At 37.8% G+C, this 22,575-nt stretch overlaps 1 long non-coding RNA gene across 3 annotated transcripts; it reads left to right on the top strand.

Moving 5' to 3' along the window:
- Positions 1 to 1,232: 1,232 nt before the first annotated feature.
- LOC110712292 lies at positions 1,233 to 4,711 on the top strand. 3 transcript variants are annotated; one of them, XR_002509529.1, is made up of 5 exons: positions 1,233 to 1,589; positions 3,375 to 3,431; positions 3,517 to 3,890; positions 3,973 to 4,105; positions 4,327 to 4,711. It is a non-coding gene; the product is annotated as an uncharacterized LOC110712292 (long non-coding RNA). The 3 variants fall into 3 exon arrangements; XR_002509528.1 differs by lacking the exon at positions 3,375 to 3,431 and having other exon boundaries at positions 1,239 to 1,589; XR_002509527.1 differs by lacking the exons at positions 3,375 to 3,431; positions 3,517 to 3,890 and having other exon boundaries at positions 1,340 to 1,589.
- Positions 4,712 to 22,575: the final 17,864 nt, after the last annotated feature.

The raw sequence follows: 22,575 nt of genomic DNA, 5'->3' as shown, positions 1-22,575 counted from the left end.
TAATTTTGTATCAATGATATGTTTTAAAATTTGACATATAGATTAAAAATATCTTAAAATTCAATAAACAACCCGGGCCTCGCACGGACACAATACTAGTATACACATATAATGGTTAGAGTTTTCTTGGAAAACACTAAGTCCTAACCTAGAATATACTACAGAGTACAGAGCTAATTCCTACTCTTTAAACAGTTTAAACAAACTTTTTTTTTTGGCTGCAAACAAGAGGCTGAAAATTGATTGGGAAGGAATGAAACGTGGCATAGCTACACTTTATTACATCATTATGTAAAATACGACCTAAACCTAAAGTGGGACTTGTCAACTCATATTTGTTGCTCTAAGGGTCTGTTCTAATTTACTGAACTAAGCTGAACTGAACTAAGGGTCTGTTCTCATTGACTGAACTGAACTGAATATTTTATAAGAGAAGGAAATTAGGAGCTGAACTGAACTAAACTGAGCTGAAAATAAACGTATGAGAACAGGCCCTAAGTTGAATTGAAATGAATATTTTATGAGAGATGGAAATTAAGCTGAAGAGAACAGACCCTAAACCTTTCAAAATAAGGACAATAGTTTGGTTATCAACATGGACTTGGAGCTTCATTAATCACTATGCACTTGGGGCTTCATCATTCACTATGCCCATTCTTTTTGCGAACTCCAGACCATACTCTACATCCAGGCATCCAGCACCTCTGACTCCTTGAGTGCGATAGACTATATGAAAATCACACCAGAAAAAAATATACTCGTAGATTAATGATGACATTATTGACATACTTCCTCTGTTCTTTTTTACTTGACTAGTTTCTTTTATCATGCTTGCCAATGCAAAACTTTAACGGTCAATAACTTTAATTCTCCCTAATTAAAAAATATAAAAGTTATATACTATGATAGTACTTATTGAGACGAATTCAAAATGATCCAATATAAATGTTAAAGAGGGTCAAGTAAAAAAGAACGGAAAAAGTATATGTTAAAAAAAACAATTTAATGACGTAGAAAATCCAAGTAAATCTTCGTGATAAACTTGGATTGCTTATCTCGTGGCAATTTTGTAATAAACTATCAGTGAAATGCGTGCCCAGGCAAAAAAACAATTGCTTTATAAACAAAAGTTCTGACATAGTGCAAGTTGGCATAATAAAGTACATTAACGGAGAAAACTAATGTTATGTGAGGATCCGTGAGAAGCAATTCTCATCCTCAACTAAGTTGAGGCATGAATGACTCAACTAAGGGGTAATATGGGAAATCCACATTTTGCTTCTGAAAAGGTTCTGGAAAGTGTGTGGTCCCCACCCACCCACCATCTTTCCTAGATAGTTTATCCAAAATTTAAAAACCATCCAAAAAATTTGCAATTAAATTCTGTAAAAGAGGAGAGAGAAAACCATATGTCCAAAAAACCATTTCTATTCAAGGATAAAGAGCAAATTTAAAACCGCTTAGAAGTTGCCAATTTCGCATCGTTTAGGTTTGTCTTTAAGCAAAATTTGAAGCATTGTCTGGGTTTGTCTTCAAGCAAATAAACGGATTGCATTTTCGCCCTAATTTGCTTGCGCCATTGGATATAAGTATGAACCCTAGTTGTTTAATTTATGAACGAAATTTTGTTTTTGTTGGGTTTTATCACTTATTGAAAGTTGTCTGTGCAGTATTACTTGTTCAAATTTGTTTGTGTTCTATCCCTAATTTGGGTTTTACGACCTGATCAATTTGTCAAAGTTAGGGTTTTCTGGAAATTCTGCCCTTTATTTGTCGATTGTAGTATTACTTGTTGGGAATTTATTATCTTTGTTTAAAATTGGAGAAATGTATGTGAAATTTATTATCTTTGTTTAAGATTGCATTATAGAGTAAGTAATATGGCTGAAACTCATCAATTAAATGTATGTGTTTGATGGGGAATGTTCATTGCAATTTTGTTTGGTGAAGTTACATGCTTTAGAACTGATAAACTCATGATTGGAGAAATTTACTGCGTTGAAATCGTGAGTTCAGTGTTAAAATCGTGAATACAGTGTTGAAATTCCCAAAATTATAATTATTTGTTGAATTCTCCAAATTGTGAATGTTGTTCTTGGCCCCTATGTTGTAGTTCTTGGCTTGTTGTTGATACCATAATCATTTTATTTTTTATACCATTATGTGGCTTGTTTGATACCATAATCATTAGATTTAAGATACCATAATGTGGCTTGTTGGTACCTATTATTGAAACCTTTTATAAGGTTAGTGATACCATGGAATTGTTAGGGGTAAGTAGGGTTGTTTATTGGGAAATTCTCAATGGTACTCTTCAACTTTATTTTAGTCTCAATGGTAAACACTAAAATTTCAAATTATCTTTGGTAATCTAAAATTTGTATAAGTAATTCAGTGGTAACATTACTTAAGCATTTTAAAGAAATATTAACCATGGTTAATGTATTAAAAGGGAGGGAAAAGAGAAATGTCTAAAATACCCCTATTTAAAAAAAAACCACACACTTCTCCCCCTCCCCCAACCCAGCCAACCCCGGTCTACCCACAACCCCGACGCCGGCGACGATCCCACCACCCATAAAATCCATAAAAAACCTTGAATTGATATGGGTTGAACCTAGAAGCATAGCATTTGAAGGATTTATCCCCTTAATTCTATTATTCAAGTACCCAGGTGAAGAATTAGGAGAAATTAAACCAATATTGGCATTTTCATGAGCGAATGATTAGGAGAATGAAGCAGGTGGTTTCTGGGCAGCGGCAGAGTTCGCTAGTTCGCGAATTGATTGAAACTTGATTAATCAACAAAGCTCTGAAGAACAATTATCGTAATTAGGGACGAAAATCAAGAAGGCAATGGAGGAGAGAGAAAGGTTAAAGAAGACGATTATTCAATCTGGGTTTTCGAGTGAATTTTTGGACGAAATTGAAGGAAACAGGAGGGTTTTAGGGGAGGTTGAGGTGTCGTGGGTGGAGGAGAGAGGGAAGTAGCTGGGGTCGCTGGATGGCGCCGGCCGCCGCTGGCAGGGGAGGGGGGCGTGGGATTTGGGTTGGGGTGGCTGGTTTTTTTTTTAAATTTTATTAATAGGGTTATATTAGTCAATATGTCTTTATTTAACTAGAGTTAGCTTGTAATTGCATATTTATGTCATAATGTCACCATTGAATTGATAAGAGTAATTAGTGAGCACCAAAGATAATTCCATAAAACTTTGTTTACCACTGAGAATTGTATAAAATTGGAGAGTACCAAAGAGAATTTCCCTTGTTTATTTGAATGGGTATAAACATCCAAACAAAAACTGGTTAAGTGTTGTTGTTACTCCAAAGAAGTATATTGATTCTGTATTTTTTTCCCGTGTGTTGTAATGTAGTTAGTCATGTCGGAGCAGTTGAATGTGACTTCCGTAGGATGCAGAAGTAATTGGGGGGTATGTTTGGCATGATTGATTTCAATTTGGAGTATATCTCTCAAAAATGTATTTATTTGGTTGTTTTTTTGTTTGGAGTTTGCAGTGTACCCTTAAGCAGATAATGGGGAGTAGAAGTACTCCCGCTGCTTCTTCTAGCAAACAAGCAGAACAAGTAGTGAACAACAAAAGAAAAATGAAAGCGGCAGTTGTCATTTTATAACTTGTACCTACCTAATTAATTTGGTATTTTGGACTTTTGGAGCTAAGCTATGTGTACTGGTGTAAACATCCATAAAGGTGTTTTTTGTGGGTTCTATTGGTATTGAATATTGCTGTCATATGTAGATATTTGTCCCTGTTTTAATGGGGGAACACTAGTGGTGTGCTGCCTCCTCCTTTAAAGAACAAAAGATATGGCTAATTGACTCCATGTACTCTGACCCTACTAAGGAACATGAAGCTTTCATACCGAAATTGGTAGAAACTTGTCTGTTATTCACTTATTTGATATAATTTGTTATCGAATATTGGTAATTGGCTCATGAATTTTGTATTACAGATTGGTGCGATGGAGGTGTTGATTAACACCCATGACAACAATTGGGAACAGGGTACTCTTGGAGGGTGGCCTATTCAAAGCATTGAAGTTTTTCACCAGTCTGATCTATGAGTTCACTACTGCTATGTACATTGTTAAGTTGTTTAAACTCTCTTGTTTTCAATAACATTATTGTGTCCTCTTTGCACAGTGTTAGTTGTGGGGTTATCATGCTGGCTTGCATTAGGGATAGTATAGAGCATTTTCATACTAGGTTTCAAGTGGTAAATGTGATAATATTGTTTTATTTCTGTATGGACTTTGAGTTGCTAAATTATGTTTTTTAACATTTTTTTTGCACATCTTAATCCATAGGAAGGAGGTGTTGATTCCCAGGACATGGAATTCTCCCGGGGCGTCGCTTCTTATTGAGGATTCGCACTCCGTTTGCAATGAAAAGCGGGACAACTTAGATGGAATAGCAGTTTTATAGTTTGTGTAGTTTTGGAATTTGTGTTGGCTAGATAGACAGTATGTAGGTTTTTGGTTCAGAAATTGTCTGGAATTTGTGTTGGCTAGATAGATAGACATTATGTTTGGAATTTGTGTTGGCTAGACATACATTTATTTTGGTTCAGGAAGAAAGGAGATGGGATACCACATCTTCCCAATCCTTTTTGTAATGGTATCACAATTGCTGCTACTATGATACCATTTGTACTAAAGTTGCTTTCAAATATATTTGTTTATTTTGTGCTAATGTGAGACCATTTTAATATTAGTATATACTGTTTGTGGAAATCCAGTCCTGTAGAAATGGTCTCATGTGGAAATGGTATACCATATAGTAGAGTTTAATGGTATACCATCTAGTAATGTTTAATGGCATACCACCTTGTAGTCAATGGTATACCATCTCGTAGTCAATGGTGTGTAATAATTTGGCACACCTCATGCAAATTCTTATGTGAGAGTTTGTGGCATAAGATCAAGTAATTTTTATAAAAGACACAACAAATATATGTACACGCAATCTAACAAAATTAACAATAATTTCACGTAAAACCTATCAAAGTAACAATCTACCAACAGAATCGTATATTTAACAATCTATCAAAGTAACCAATTAGATCACAATTCAAATCAAACTAAGTCTAAACTCAACATCTTATGGAGATGAAGCAAACCTAGTATTTCGTTGGATTTGAATTATGATCCGTAGTCCCTTAATTAGAGAGACAGTCCATTAACAACTACACATGTAATTAGGAATTCATTAATAATTCCATGATCAATACCATTCTAGTTCGTATTGGTATCTATATCCGATAATATCTGACGAGTTGATGGTATTTAGATTAAGTAGCAAGTCGTTGGGAATGCATTAAATGCTTAAATGTTTGTGTATAAATAAGATGTTAGATGTCACCATTTTGAATTATTGTTACAAAATGGCCAATACCTCTCCAAATATATGTATGAAACTTAAATCAACTCAACTCTCACCATCTAGATTCCATACCATCCTCCTTATGTTATGTTTTTAAAGCCCCTATGTAGCTGTGAGGTAGAGTTGAATTTAAACCAGATCTTCGACAGGGAATACGATAAACGTAGATGCTATACGGGTGGCATTGCTTTCTTTTGCGTTGTTCACTACTCGTGCTTTAATTTGGCAACCAAGCCGTTCTGGTTCCGTAGAGGAAAATATCATGAGATCGACATCCATTCCGATCGGCGACCTTCCGAAGGCAATGACTACGCTTATATTCCTAGGGGCATTGTCACAGTACATTGGAATGCCCTTGGTGTAGATCGGCCGTCTATCAAATCACTCTTCAAAACACTATACGATAACCTCAAACCTTGGGTTATTGTCATTACCGAGTCTCGCGTCAATAGGAATACTTTGGCCAGAGTAGCTGGGCAACTGCTTGGTGGATACCGAGTTTCTGGTTTTGCACCCCGAGGGTCTACAGGTGGAGCCGTTGTAATGTGGGATGGAAGGTTAATCCCCCGATTCACTGACCAACAACAACTTGCCAATGTCGACATACTTAGTGTTAGCTTTAGAATGAGAGATAATAATTAATAAGTAGTCTTAAAATAGTCTCTGTTTGTATTGTATTAGTACCATATGGTTGTATTTCAGCACCATATCTATCTTAGATAGTTTGCTAAAGTATACCAACCAGGGTTTAGATGGTATTTATGAAGATGGATGAATTCAAGTTTGCAAAGTTATTGACTGTTTTTGATGGGAATAAATGCAACATATCTTTAGTATCTCCATTAAATGAATACATAAAATATGAAGTAGTTCCATTGAATGAAGACATAAAGAGATAATTGATTTTCCTGAAAATATTTGTAATATAATCATGTTGCGAGTGTATCATACGAACTTGATAAGATGGTATCCTAAAAGTTACAAGGATGGTATACTTTAGTCCGTAGTTGGTCTTGTACTGATCCACTTGTAAGCCTAGTTGGTACCCTAATTTTAAGTGCTAAAGTTATTAATGATATGAGTTAATCCGTAGTTGTTTAACTATTTAAGTACTTCTTTAGTGTAGTTCATTTCCAGGTATCATTAGCTTAGGAGTAGATCATTTGTATGACACCGTTGTGTTGTTATGGTTAAGACTTAGTAGTAGGTACTAATATGTTGTTTGAAATTGTTATGGTTAAGCCTAAGTAACTGATATGCTGTTTTAAATTGTGTATGTGTCAACTCTCCTTTCATGAGTATTTATGAAATTATTTAGCTTTATACATCTACTAATTATAAATGTCATCTTGATTATTAACTTAAATCTAACATGCATACTCCATTATATATTAATTGTAATTTAAGATTAAATATAATTGTACTTGCTATTGCGCATAGACTTCATTATTGCACGCATACAATCCTGATGAAAATTGGTAGAAATGAATTCTACCATCAATACCATCCTACTGGTAGTTGGTACCATCGCATAATTTGTCCATAAAACCGTGTGTTTGTGACATTAAATTAATAACATGAAATTACTAACATTGAATATAACATTGAGTATAACTACACCTATGTACATGCTGCTTTTATTCACACCCCAAGTCTACAGCACCAACCCAAGTAACACTTCAAAATCCGAAACACTTTAAAAACTGAAAATAATAAACATGGAAAATAACAAAAACAATGATGAATGGAAATCTCCACAACGAATGCAAACAAGGTCCATCTCTCGACATTATATATACGCTGAAAAGGGAAAGGCAAAGATGGACGACTTTGACATTTGTCAAGAATTGGGTAATTCCGGTGAAAGAGATGTGAAGGACACCATTGGCTCCCTAGCTCTTGAAATGAGATCAAAGAGTTTAATCATCCCATTTCAGCAAGCCGTTAAGAGTGGTAAGAGTTTAATCATCCCACATACCCTTACTTGACACTTCTTGAACTTGACCCACTAAATGAGTTCAAATAGGAGGCGTACTGCTGTAGAAACCCATTTGTGTCTCCCCTAAACCAAACCCAATGATGAGTACCTTTCACATCGAATCATAATCGAATGAAGTGAAAGTGTGGAAAGTCTAGTGTTGCGGTTAATTTTTATTTCTTTTCTTTCTTTCTGTTTTTGAAAATCTATTTTAAGTAAACAGCCAATCCAGTTTGGTTTGGTCCATGGCAAGGGTCCAATAATGGTGTAGTTAGGTCGGGTTTGAAATGAGCTTTCCAACGATATAATATAATCCCAATTCCGATGATTAATGAGGAAGTTATGGCCAAATTACTAAACTGGGCCCGGTTTGATATTTATATGCGGCCCAATGATCTAGAGGAGGGCCTAATATTGATTTATCATTCCTAATGCAATTAGAATTGATTATATTCTTCTAATTTAATTAGCAGTGATAAATTGACTTTAGTTGACTTTTTAGAGTTTTAATCAGAATGAAAGAAATGGTTTTAAGGAAAATACGATTTTGCCCTCTCGTACGGCTAAATTTTATCAAATTAAGAAAACGCGTGGAAATTTATTTCCAACGTCGGACGACATGACCAGTGCCTGGCGCCAGACCCGACGTCTGGCGCCAGAGTCCAGCGTTTGGCGCCACGCGCGTGTTTGGCGCTGCAGTCGTGTTTTATTCTTTTCAAAACTCTGATTCGTTTTTTTTATCATATCCAACTGATTTTCTCTATAAATAGCCTCCTAAAACCTCTGTTTTCAATCATCAATTATCATCAATTCCCATCAATACCAACTCTCATCAAGAATCTCTTGATTACTTTTTTTTTTTTTTTTTTTTTTTTTTTTTTTTTTTTTTTTTTTTTTTAAACAAGCCTTTTGCATACAAATTAAAATTCCTCATTCACAAGATCTAGACATACATGGCCAAGTTCGAAGTTGCCTTCGCCCTAGACGTGAAAGGTTTTAATTTATGAGGGTTTGGTCCCAAATCTCTATTTCAATTATTTAATTTAATTGTTTGATTATATATTTTCCTTGAAGTTACTAACGTGTGTATTTTGTTATTAGAAAGAGATACGAGACATCCAAGTAAGTGCTTTAATTTCTTTATTGATATTATGATTTAGAAATCATGTTTAGATTGTTATTTTGATTCCTAGTATCATGTTAGGTTGTTATTTTTGCATCCTAGTATCATGTTTAGGATAATAACTATAATTTCTAATATCAAATATGACAATTGTGATTCCTGCGATGCTTCCTATTCTCTTCCTAATATTCATGTTAGTATCATGTTAGGGCTATATATTTGATCTTTATTGTTTAGTGACATGCTAGGGCTTGTTATTAATCTTGTTAGTATCATGCCTAGGATCTTGCTATTATTATGCTTTAAAATGAACATGATTATTTCTATGATTTATAATTATTTTGATGATGATTAATTATGATTATTATTATGTTATATTATTGTTATTGCTTGATCACACCTTTTATGCATGTTTAAAGGGAATTTGTACTTGTAATCACGCTTAATAAGATAATTAATAATCTTGTTTAGGGTTAATTTGGTTATAATTCAAGTAATCGCCAATAATAGTTTTATTTGTGCATTAATATTCAACCAACATAGATTAAATAGGTTTAGGCTTAATCCTATTGATTGCATGTTAGTCAGAAAGCGCACATGAATACGATCAGAACAAAGTAGAGGCCTATTATTAGGGCATGTTCAATCTCTTTTAGGTTGGATTTCTACCTTCATCCCCGAACTACCAGTCATGGTTCCGGACCTATTGGATTTGACAATCTTCTAGATCGTTAAGGGGTGTAACCTTCACCTCGTGAACGGTTTACAAGTTCCAAAATTTTGTTGGCGACTCTTTTGCTCTAGCTTCGTTCCCTTTGGACGCCAACATGCTTAAGTGTATGATCACGGTGGGGTTCAAGTTTGGGGTAATGCTTGAAATATTCCCTACAAGTACTTTTTACTGTTTTACCTATTGGATGTGTACAAGATGGCTTTCATATTTGACACGGTGAAGTTGAAGGAAACAATTATTAAATGCATGACATACAAGCATGTACAAACATAAATGGTGGACATTGCTGCCTCATAAAAAAACTACAATACCATCCTACATACTACTAATCCCAATAAAAACTAATCCCATTAACAACTACAATAGTATTGTATGGATACCAAACAAACAGCTTGGTATAAACCACTATACCGCCATTCAAGATTCCAAGCCCGCGCTTGTGATAAGGAATGGACATCGCCACCCTTGCAATGACATATTTGTGCTCTTTAAGACCATCCATTCTCGGTACCACGCTTTAGTGTTATTGTCGTATTGGTTGGGGATAAACTTCTTGTTCGGAATAAAACTTTCTCACGAAGTGCCAAGCGAGGCCTTTATTTGTCGGTGTAGGGAATAAATTTCAAGCATTAAACCCCTAGCTTGAACCCCACTGTGATCATACACTAAAGTACGATGGCGTCCAAAAGGGAAGAAGATAGAGCAAAAGAGTCGCCAACATGTTTTAGGAACTTGTAAACCATTCACAGGGTGAAGGTTACACCCCTTAACGATCCAAGAGATCGTCAACTCCATATGGTCTTGAACCAAATAAGGGTTCGGGGATGAAGGTACAAATCCAACCTAAAAGAGATTGAACCTGCCCTAATAATAGGCCTCTACTTTATTCTGATCGTATTCATGTGCGCTTTTTGACTAACATGCAATCAATAGGATTAACCTTAAACTTGTTTATCTATGTTGGTTGAATATTAATGCACAAATAAAACTATTATTGGCGATCACTTGATATAATCACATTAACCCTAACAAGATTATTAATCATCTTATTAAGCGTGATTACAAGTACCAATTCCCTTTAAACATGCATAAAAGGCGTGATCAAGCAATAACAATAAATATAAAATATAAAATATCAAGCAACATAATAAATAATAATAATAATTATAATAATCAATATAATGATAATAACAATCATCATAACAATAATCAATATAATGATAATAACAATCATCATAACAATAATCAAAACAATAATCATCACAACAATAATTATAATAATCATAATAATAATAAGGAAAAATTAGAAAAAATAATCCCAACTTTGATCAATTTTGGTAGAATAATCCCAACTTTGGATTATTCTAGAATAATCGGAACTTTAGGGGGGCTTCATTTTCTTCAGTCCTAATGACCGGTTACCTGTTGAGAAGGTTAATTTTTTTTTTTTCTGTTTTTAAAAGCCACGTGTCAGCTTGTCATTGGTAAAAAAAAATAAATTTAAAAAATAAAATAAATTAAAAATTAAAAATCAAAAATCAAAAATGAAAAAAAAAAATTCCCCCCCAAACCACCCGTTCCCCCACCGAAACCACCCCCTCCCACCAGCCCCTCCCCAGCCCCCACCCCAAAACTACCCCCACCCTGCCGGAAAAATCCCCCTTACCCCCGACCATCACTCCCCACCGTCGAAACACCTCCCCCTCCCTTCCCCACCCACGAAACTCTCCCCCTCCCCTTACCCCACCCCGTAAACCCCTCCCCCCTCCCTTCCCCGACCCCGTAAATACTCCCCTCCCCTTCCCCCACCCTCGAAAACGGTCGAAAATTAAGCCCTCTTGCCGTTTCCGGCCGTTATCGAGGGTGGGGGAAGGGGAGGGGGTAGTTTTTACGGGGTGAGGGAAGGAGGGGAGGGTTTTACGGGGGTGGGGGAATGGAGGGGGAAGGGTTTCGTGGGTGGGGAAGGGAGGGGGAGGTGTTTCGGTGGGTGGGGAATGGTGGTTGGGGGGTGGGGGAGTTTTCCGGCTGACTGGGGGGTAATTTCGGGGTGGGGGCTGGGGGAAGGGGTGGTGGAGGGGGTGGTTTAGGTGGGGGGAACGTGGTGGTTGGGGGGGATTTATTTTATTTTTTTTTTTCTGATTTTTGATTTTTGATTTTTTTTTTAATTTAATTTTTTTGGACCAATGACAAGCTGACACGTGTCATGTGACCTCTTATTAAAGGTTGGTGACTCTCGTTGACCGGTTTGGGATTGAAGAAAATGAAGACCCCCTAAACTTCGGATTATTCCAGAATAATTAAAAGTTGGGATTATTCTACCAAAATTGATGAAAGTTGGGATTATTTTTTCTAATTTTTTCTAATAATAATTATGTTAATCATAATAATAATTATTAAAATAAAATTATAATCATAATCAAAACAATTATAAACATAATCATAAATCATGTTAAAGCATAATAAAAATAGCAAGATCCTAGGCGTGATACTAACAAGATCAATAACAAATCCTAGCATGTCAATAAGCAATAAAAATCAAATCTTTAACCCTAACATGATACTAACAATCATAAATATTAGGAAGAGAATAAAAGGCATTGTAACAATTATATTTAATATTAAAATTACCCTAGATATGATACTAGGAATTTCATAACAATTTAAACATGATTTCTACATCATAACATCAATAAAACACTTACTTTGATGCCTCGTACCTTTTTCTAATAACAAAATACACACGTTAGTAACTTCAAGGAAAATAATAAACAAAACAATCAAATTAAATAATTGAAAGAGAGATTTGGGACCAAACCCTCAAAAATTAAACCTTTCACGTTTAGGGCGAAGGCAACTTCGAATATGGCTAGGTGTGTCTAGATCTTGTGAATGCGGAATTTTGTATGTAAAAAGCAAGTTTAGAAAAAAGAAAGAAAGATGGTGAATGATTAGAGAATGAGAGAATTGATGAATGAAAACTGGTTGTAGGTGAATGAAAACGGTGTTTTTACGACATTATTTATAGAGAAAATCAACCAGAAAGATAAAATTAATAAAACAGAGCACTGGCGCAACTGAAACAGAGCTGGCGCCAGCGCCAGGCGCCAGGAGCCAATGTCTGGCGTTTGGCGCTAACCCTGTTTTTGACGCGTTTTATCAAATCAGATAAATTTTTCCGTATAGGAGAATAAAATCGTATCTTTTCCTCAAAAATGTTCTTTGATTTTAATTAAAACTCTGAAAAGTCAACAAAAGTCAAATTATCAATGCTAATTGAATTAGGAATGAAAAGAACCTTATAGAAAATCTAGAAGACTAAAACCATTCCTAATTGCATTAGTAATGATAAATCATATTAGGCCCTCCCCTAGATCATTGTGCCGCACATAAGGCTCGAACCGGGCCCAGTTTAGTAAATTGGCCATAACTTCCTCAATATTCATCGAAATTGGGCTTATAATATATCATTGGAAAGGTCTTTGCAAGCCCCATCCAACTAAACTACTATTGGACCCATATCATGGACCAACCATCCGCAAATAAGTTTTCAAAAACAGAGAGAAGAGAAAAGAAATTAAAACTATCCGCAACTCTAAACTTTCCACACTTTCACTTCATTTGATTATGATTCAACGCGAAAGGTAATCATCACTGGGTTTGGTTTTGGGGAGACACAAATGGGTGTCTACAGAAGCCCCCACTTTGACTGAGATTGGAGAAACGCAAGTTTTGAAAACAAAAGTCAAAGTATCGATAGGGACGGAGAATGATTCAGAATGTTCTGCGAGCCTAAATCACTCTTGTAACGCCGATACCTGCAAAACTAGTGTTATTTAAACAGATAAAAGAGTTAAGAAACACGTATCTTGCACCGTCGAGCACACGTCTCTGAAAGTAACCGATTGTTGCCGCCTTACTGTTGTTTTGATGACCTCCTACAAGCTAGAGAATGCCATCCTGCTTGAAAACCGCTACGCCCGTAACTGCTTAGAAGATTGCTTCGCCTGAAACGATCCTCCTCCGCTATGATAGTATTCCACGTCCAAGGGAATACCATCGAAGATTATTTCTCTCAAAACAATCCTCATCCGCATTGATAATATTCCACGTCCAAGGGAATACTATCAGAGATTATTTCTCTTGAAACAAACTCCTTCCGTATTATGACCATCTTCCACGTATAAGGGAACATGGTAGAAGACAACTTCTCTTGAAGTTACCTTCAGTTGTTTGTGACAACTCTCCACAAGCTAGGGAATGCCGTCGAATATATCCTCGCTTGAAGCCATCCTCATTTGATGCTAATTTTCCAAAGGAATTTACTGAAGATCTCCGCTTGTCGATCTTTAAAAGCTCGCATGAACTTTGCTCCCTCTATGCCTGTACGTCGGCGCTTCCGTTGCTTTGAACCTGTACGTCAGTGCCCTTTTTGCGAATGAACCAACATGCCGGTGCCTTTTGCGAATGAACCAGTATGTCGTTGCCTTTTGCGAATGAACCTACTATGTCGGTGCTTTTTGTTAATAAGCCAATGCTTAGGCGCTTTAAGCTAAGTGAGACGATCTTTCATCAGGTCGATCACTTTACGTAATCAAGCCGATTACTAAAAATCATGTCAAATTGCTTAGAGGGGCTAACTATCGTACCAAGGAACCCAAAATATATTGCAAAAAGGTGGAACAACCTCACCGAGTGGCTGAGTGTCCTTGCGCCGCGAAATTGTTGAGTATGTCAAAGGGAGTTGGTCCCCCTTTGGCGATCTTGCATGATCCCTGGGCGATGCTATGCAGAGGAGCTACTGCCATTGTTAGCTCCAGTTCCTGTACCGGTTGAGGATGTGGTGGTACGATTTTTCAACTCATATCTTTCGTTAAGTAGCCCCCAAGTAATGCTTCACTGACTTGGTTTTGCTTTGTCCGGGCGATGCTACTGAGTTCGTGCCACCCCGTATGTCTATCTATTACCAGGGAACATATGGGCCGATTGAGGAGATGATTCCTCCGGCCGCGCTTCGTAGAGCGGTCGATTCCTCGCCACCAGACTCGAGTAAGCTTATTTATTTGCAACTTTTGTCCACATATATTATGCATGTTTACTGACTTACTTCTTCGACAGCTCTCGCGCGAGGTGGTTTGTACCTGTGCTTTTTATTATTTTTGACTTTATATAGAACTTTGCCTTTTAATTAAACTCATTTTTAGACATATTTTGTTCATACATACTATTATGAGTTTGCTATTATTATTTTTATTATTATCATTATTGTGTGCATGTTTGTGTGTGGAAGAAAGTGTGACAAACAATTTTGCGCAAAAATTCCGTCATTTTTATTATTGATGGAGGGTATCCGACTCTCTCCCCCAAAAAGAAAAATAAAAAAAGGAAAAAAAACAAATAAAATGTTGGGTTTATAAAAACTTGGAAATTAATCTAAATAAAATCCAAAAAAGAATAATATAATTAATATAATAGTTATATTAATTAAAAAAAAGAATAAAAAGATGTTTAATAAAAAAGATAAAGAAGCCGTAAAGTCATTAGCAGACTCGGATTAAGGTAAAACGCGGTTTTAGAAAGCGCGGATGACGTGGTAGCTTGGCGCCAGCTGGCGCCACGCAATTGTGTGTAGCGCCAGGCGCTACACTTGGCGTGTGGCGCCAAGCCTTGGCGTTTGGCGCCAATCGCGGCGTGTGACGCCAATTGGCGCTGTCTCCGTATTTTACCCCGATTAAAACTGCTCGTAAATCGTGCATAAATAGCCCCCTGCCCAGCCGATTCTTTTCATAATTTCAGCAAATAAAATAATTCTTGGCCTTAGAAAAAATAATATCATGTCTCTAGTCACCAAAACTTTCACCCAATACACCCACTAATGGTGTCGGTCTCTTAATGCTAGAGAAAGAAAAAAATTAGATTTGTTTCACTTGGGGGGAATTTATGGCATAAAAGGGGTAGATCTTGACTTAGATTTCATTAATACCGCTCTAGAATTTTGGAATGTTGATACTCATTGCTTTAGAATAGGGTATGATGAGATTAGCCCTTTGCTAGAAGAATTTGGTGCTATTTTAGGTTTCCCTTCAATAGACCTCATAGTAATCCCTAGAGTAGATGCAAATTATTACAAGGATTTTGAGCGCTTCTTCAATTTAAAAGAAAGGGATTTATCAAAAATAGTAAATGGCAACATAGTTAATTTGAAAGAATTTGCACGCCATTATTTTAATAAACCTCTTTCTGAATCTTTTCATATTTATAGAAGAAGGGCTTTCTTATTTTGCATGCTTAATCAATTTTTTCTTAGGAGTGGTAAAAATAATGAAGGCTAATCAATTATAACCACCGTACTAGAACAAATTGAATCAGGGAGAAATCCAATGCCATTGATAGTTGGAGAGACTATGATTAGTCTTGATGAATTGAAAAGGAACCCAAAAGCACCTTTTCGCGGCTCTCCAATTTTATTACAGGTAGAAAAATAATATTTTTAATTACAGAAATCAAAAAATATATTTTTGTATTGTAATAATAATTTAATTGCATTGTAATTTTTTACAGATGTGGCTAATGGAAAGGCTAGGATTAATTAGCCCTCCAGACAACATTGAGAAGTAAACTCCAAATTGCTTCGTGAGGAGGAAGAAACGCTTCTCTAAAATGGGGCGCCACGAGTGGAGAAGGGTCTTCGAATCTCGCAATTTTGCTATCAAGTGGATCGTCCCATGGTGGAAAATAGAAAGGATGGTTAGTGTCAACAAGCAACCTTTCTTCCGTCTTCCAAGTTTGTCTCGTATGACTTATTATTATCCCTGCATGGTAAAAAGACAATACAGCTTGCTTCAGAATATTCCTTCCGGGGATCTTCGTCCTCCTTATGAGTACCCTGTCTCTCAGGAAGTAGACAGATTTGATGCTTATTGGAGTGCTAGACCTTTATGGGAAGTGATTACCCAAAAGGTTCCTCCTTCTTTGTCCAATGATGTGAAGAAGTGGTTGCTGAAGAAACCTTCGAAGGATTCGAAGAAAGATCAGGGTAAAACTGATGTGAAGAGTCGTCTAGGTGACAGGGTGATTCCTGCCAAGGAACGCTTAGGTGAAAGAGTTGAATTCAAAACACCTGCAATGCCTAGGAAGAAAAGTACTACAAAAGATAAGGGAAAAAGGAAAGCTGACACCACAGAGAAAAAAGCTTGGGTAGAAAAGAAGCATGGAGTCCTAGCTGAAGGGGAGACTATCTACTCTAAGATTGAATGTAGGTCTTCTAAAGGATGCCTACTAGCTAAGGTTATGGATGAGGAGGAGGAAGCAGACAAAAATTGGAAAAGGGCTAGGAAAGAAAAGAAAGATTAGGAGCATTGCTTAATTTCAAATTATTAGACTTAGTGTATATTTTTTATTTAAAGTTAATTTATTTCAGCTTTATTAAAATTCCATCAATAATGTAATTTTATTTTATCAATGAAATTGCAGCTTTTAATTAAATTATGTACTTTAAATTTATTTTATTAAATCAATGGAAACCAAAAAAATAATTTTCTAGAAATTCTTTGAGTACGGAAGTCGAATTTTTTTTGAAAAACACCGAAATTTGCCCAGAATTTTTCTGTGAATTGGCGTCACTTTTTTACAACTGGCGCCTGCCAGGGAAGTCTGGCGCTAGGCGCCAGTGCCGTCGGCTGGCGGTGATGGTCGTTGGCCGGCGCCAGATTCTTCTCTGTGACGCCGATATTTCGCCGATCTTCTGTCGAATTTTTAATTAATTTTGGGAAGCGGGAATGTCGAAAAATAAAGTGGCCGCACCCGTAAAGGGTTGCCTACGTATCCTTTCTTAAGAAATCAGGCCAAACGTAGCTCTCTTGAGGATCCTACTCAAGTAATTATGGGTAGTATTTTTTAAGTTGGTCAAGATTGGTCAAATCCTGGCGCCAATGTTGGTGTTTGGCGTTACGGCTAAAAGTCTGGCGCCAATGCTCTGGCCCCTTGCGCTACTTCCCACATGCCTCAGAAGCTTTCTGTGCTCGATAAAATTTTCCAGTTTCGCGCAGTGTTATTTCGGTCCTAGTTGTGAAAGATATTTCTCAAATTTCCTACGTGTAAAATCCTATGTTTTTAACTCATTACGGATGGTCTTTCCAATGAGATCTTTTTTTATGCACATGAAAATAATGTTAATCAAAATTACGCACATGAAATACTTAGAACGTTTCGAGTCTCATCCACTCATTCTCAATCATTGTCGAAACAAATTCAGGAATTAAAATAGAAATCTTCCCCAGTGGAGTCGCCAAAAACTGTAGGGAATAAATTTCAAGCATTAAACCCCTAGCTTGAACCCCACTGTGATCATACACTAAAGTACGATGGCGTCCAAAAGGGAAGAAGATAGAGCAAAAGAGTCGCCAACATGTTTTAGGAACTTGTAAACCATTCACAGGGTGAAGGTTACACCCCTTAACGATCCAAGAGATCGTCAACTCCATATGGTCTTGAACCAAATAAGGGTTCGGGGATGAAGGTACAAATCCAACCTAAAAGAGATTGAACCTGCCCTAATAATAGGCCTCTACTTTATTCTGATCGTATTCATGTGCGCTTTTTGACTAACATGCAATCAATAGGATTAACCTTAAACTTGTTTATCTATGTTGGTTGAATATTAATGCACAAATAAAACTATTATTGGCGATCACTTGAAATTATAATCACATTAACCCTAACAAGATTATTAATCATCTTATTAAGCGTGATTACAAGTACCAATTCCCTTTAAACATGCATAAAAGGCGTGATCAAGCAATAACAATAAATATAAAATATAAAATATCAAGCAACATAATAAATAATAATAATAATTATAATAATCAATATAATGATAATAACAATCATCATAACAATAATCAATATAATGATAATAACAATCATCATAACAATAATCAAAACAATAATCATCACAACAATAATTATAATAATCATAATAATAATAAGGAAAAATTAGAAAAAATAATCCCAACTTTGATCAATTTTGGTAGAATAATCCCAACTTTGGATTATTCTAGAATAATCGGAACTTTAGGGGGGCTTCATTTTCTTCAGTCCTAATGACCGGTTACCTGTTGAGAAGGTTAATTTTTTTTTCCTGTTTTTAAAAGCCACGTGTCAGCTTGTCATTGGTAAAAAAAAATAAATTTAAAAAATAAAATAAATTAAAAATTAAAAATCAAAAATCAAAAATGAAAAAAAAAAATTCCCCCCCAAACCACCCGTTCCCCCACCGAAACCACCCCCTCCCACCAGCCCCTCCCCAGCCCCCACCCCAAAACTACCCCCACCCTGCCGGAAAAATCCCCCTTACCCCCCGACCATCACTCCCCACCGTCGAAACACCTCCCCCTCCCTTCCCCACCCACGAAACTCTCCCCCTCCCCTTACCCCACCCCGTAAACCCCTCCCCCCTCCCTTCCCCGACCCCGTAAATACTCCCCTCCCCTTCCCCCACCCTCGAAAACGGTCGAAAATTAAGCCCTCTTGCCGTTTCCGGCCGTTATCGAGGGTGGGGGAAGGGGAGGGGGTAGTTTTTACGGGGTGAGGGAAGGAGGGGAGGGTTTTACGGGGGTGGGGGAATGGAGGGGGAAGGGTTTCGTGGGTGGGGGAAGGGAGGGGGAGGTGTTTCGGTGGGTGGGGAATGGTGGTTGGGGGGTGGGGGAGTTTTCCGGCTGACTGGGGGTAATTTCGGGGTGGGGGCTGGGGGAAGGGGTGGTGGAGGGGGTGGTTTAGGTGGGGGGAACGTGGTGGTTGGGGGGGATTTATTTTTTTTTTTTTTCTGATTTTTTATTTTTGATTTTTTTTTAATTTAATTTTTTTGGACCAATGACAAGCTGACACGTGTCATGTGACCTCTTATTAAAGGTTGGTGACTCTCGTTGACCGGTTTGGGATTGAAGAAAATGAAGACCCCCTAAACTTCGGATTATTCCAGAATAATTAAAAGTTGGGATTATTCTACCAAAATTGATGAAAGTTGGGATTATTTTTTCTAATTTTTTCTAATAATAATTATGTTAATCATAATAATAATTATTAAAATAAAATTATAATCATAATCAAAACAATTATAAACATAATCATAAATCATGTTAAAGCATAATAAAAATAGCAAGATCCTAGGCGTGATACTAACAAGATCAATAACAAATCCTAGCATGTCAATAAGCAATAAAAATCAAATCTTTAACCCTAACATGATACTAACAATCATAAATATTAGGAAGAGAATAAAAGGCATTGTAACAATTATATTTAATATTAAAATTACCCTAGATATGATACTAGGAATTTCATAACAATTTAAACATGATTTCTACATCATAACATCAATAAAACACTTACTTTGATGCCTCGTACCTTTTCTAATAACAAAATACACACGTTAGTAACTTCAAGGAAAATAATAAACAAAACAATCAAATTAAATAATTGAAAGAGAGATTTGGGACCAAACCCTCAAAAATTAAACCTTTCACGTTTAGGGCGAAGGCAACTTCGAATATGGCTAGGTGTGTCTAGATCTTGTGAATGCGGAATTTTGTATGTAAAAAGCAAGTTTAGAAAAAAGAAAGAAAGATGGTGAATGATTAGAGAATGAGAGAATTGATGAATGAAAACTGATTGTAGGTGAATGAAAATGGAGTTTTTACGACATTATTTATAGAGAAAATCAGCCAAAAAGATAAAATTAACAAACAGAGCATTGGCGCAACTGAAACAGAGCTGGCGCCAACGCCAGCTATTGGCGCTAGGCGCCAATTCTAGCGCCAAGCGCCAATGCCTGGCGTTTGGCGCTAACCCTGTTTTTGACGCGTTTTCTCAAATAATATAAATTTTGCCGTACAGGAGGATAAAATCGTATCTTTTCCTCAAAAATGTTCTTTGATTTTAATTAAAACTCTGAAAAGTCAACAAAAGTCAATTTATCAATGCTAATTGAATTAGGAATGAAAAAGAACCTTCTAGAAGAATCTAGAAGACTAAAACCATTCCTAATTGCATTAGGAATGATAAATCATATTAGATTTTTAGGGTAATTTTACCCTGCTACGTGGCCCAATCAGAGGGTGACACATGTCAGCCTAAGATTGGTCTAGAGCGGACAAACCCCTGCTTGACAAGTGTCACTCTAGAAATAAAGGGAAAAAGGTGGCCTTCAGGCCCAAATCCCGAGAACGCCACAAAACGGCGCAGCCGACCAATGATTAGGGTTCAGTGACCTAATCAGGGGCACAATTCCCAAAGACCCTATAAATAGGGACATGTCCCTCATTTTGAGGACACGTTTTACCATTTATTACACTTGCATTCTCTTACATCAGAGAAACAACTGAGCTTGGAATCCGAGCAGATACCCACCTTAATTTCCGTTCTCTTTATTCCGTTTCAAGTTACTAACTTGACCGTCGGAGGCGGAGCTCCAACCACCCGGAGTCTTTGTTATTTTGCAGGTACAGATTGGCTGGAATCAGACTTTGTGACGTAACTATCCCGAGGGACAAAAACACCCAAAACATTTGGCGCCGTATGTGGGGAGAGTACCTCGAAGATAGTTCAAGAGTCTGTACCACCCCCTAACCGTCTGGGTGAAGACCCAGAAGTTTTTACAGACCATGAGGAGGATGAAGACCCTCAAGTCGAAGCCTTTACAGCCGAAGACGGCTCTCTCAGAAGTAAACGCATCCGGCCTAGAGACACTCTAGAGCGGGGTGCCTCCCAGGCGGGTCCAAGTTGACCCTCTGGACAGCCGGAAGGGGAAACCCAAACGGCTGCCGGATCAGCCCCTGTCACTCGAGACGAACTCATGAGATTCATGACAAGTTTCAAGGGTGAAATTACAAAGCTGATCACCAAAAGTCGGGCTGGCCCAAGTAAAGGTCAGTCGGCGAAGAAGACTCCTCCAGAGAAGGGGAAGTCAGTCAGAAACCGGCAGCCCACTCCCCATCCAAAGGAGAAGGCAGCCAGGACCATTGATTGGTAAAAAATTCTCCTTCCTGGGAAGAACACTAATAACACTCGCCGGACTCAACAGCCGGTGAGAAGTAAAAAATCAACTATTGATGCCCGGGAGATCATCAACCGGAAGAGAAACCAATCGCTGTCTGAGTCGGCTTCAACGTCAAACTTTCCAGACAGCTTCAACAACATTTCTGCAAGGAGTGCACCCTCCTTGCATGAGAGTCAGACAGGCGGCAATACCGTCCATTCTGGCCCTCACATGATTGGAGCTGTACCGTATGTGCCTACTCAGGCTTACGGACAATATCCTCCTCACTTCATGCAGTCGGCCTTCTTTGGGGGTCAGGCAACATATCCAAATGTCCAGCCACTGGACTGGCAGCTTCGTCTGCTGCGCTTGGGTGAACAACCTTCTGCGTTCACTCAGGAGATAACCGAGGCGGCTCAGTCGGCCAAGGTTAAGAATGTGTTGGTTGGTACCTATGATGGTACCACCAATCCGGAAGACCACCTCATGGCTTACACCAACCTCATGTACCTGCAGGGGTTGGATGATGCCACTTGGTGCCGGTGCTTCCCGGCTACATTGAAGGGCATTGCCCAGCAATGGTTTGGCAATTTGCCAGCCGGGTCCATCGATAGCTTTAGGAAGCTCGCCTTCCTGTTTGCTTCCAACTTCTCAATGAACATCCTTGCTAAGAAAACAAGCCTTGATTTGAGGACTGTTAAGCAGGGAGAGAGAGAAGGGCTGCGCTCATATGTCAGGCGGTTCAATTTGATAAGAATTCAGATTCAAGGACTGTTTGACGAGGTAGCTTTTGCAGAATTTTTCAAGGGTCTGAGTGACGGGTCGACGTTTAAGTTCGACCTCGTCAGAAAAGGGGCTTTCACCTTACAGGCGGCCCTGAGGGAGGCGAAAAGCTACATCCAAGCTACCGACCTCTGCTCGCCTGGAAGCCAGTCGGACTCTGAGAATGCCGACAAGCAGAAAGACAACCGGTCTGCTCAGCCGGCCAAAAACAAAGAAGAGAGCAAGAAAAGAAAAGAAGTCTGGGCGGTTACTGACTCTGACCAGCCGTCCTAGAAGAAAAAGAAAGAGTTTAAACCGTACGTCCCCAATTACGAGTTTAATAAAGACTGCAACTCCATCCTCATGGAGGTAAAGGACCGACTGTCCATTGAGAAGCCGAATCCTATGAAGAGTTCTGTCCAGTCACGGAACAGAAATTAATTCTGTCAGTTCCATGAGGAGGTCGGCCATGACACCAACGACTGCTTCAGTCTTCAGCATGCGTTGGACTGTCTGGCTGACAAAGGGCTGTTAAAGTCCTACATTT

This window comes from Chenopodium quinoa, unplaced genomic scaffold (genome assembly GCF_001683475.1).
Source record: "Chenopodium quinoa cultivar QQ74 unplaced genomic scaffold, ASM168347v1, whole genome shotgun sequence".
NCBI classification, from domain to species: Eukaryota; Viridiplantae; Streptophyta; class Magnoliopsida; order Caryophyllales; family Amaranthaceae; genus Chenopodium; species Chenopodium quinoa.
The sequence above is the reverse complement of the archived record's forward strand: the minus strand, read 5'-3'. Positions and strand labels throughout refer to the sequence as shown.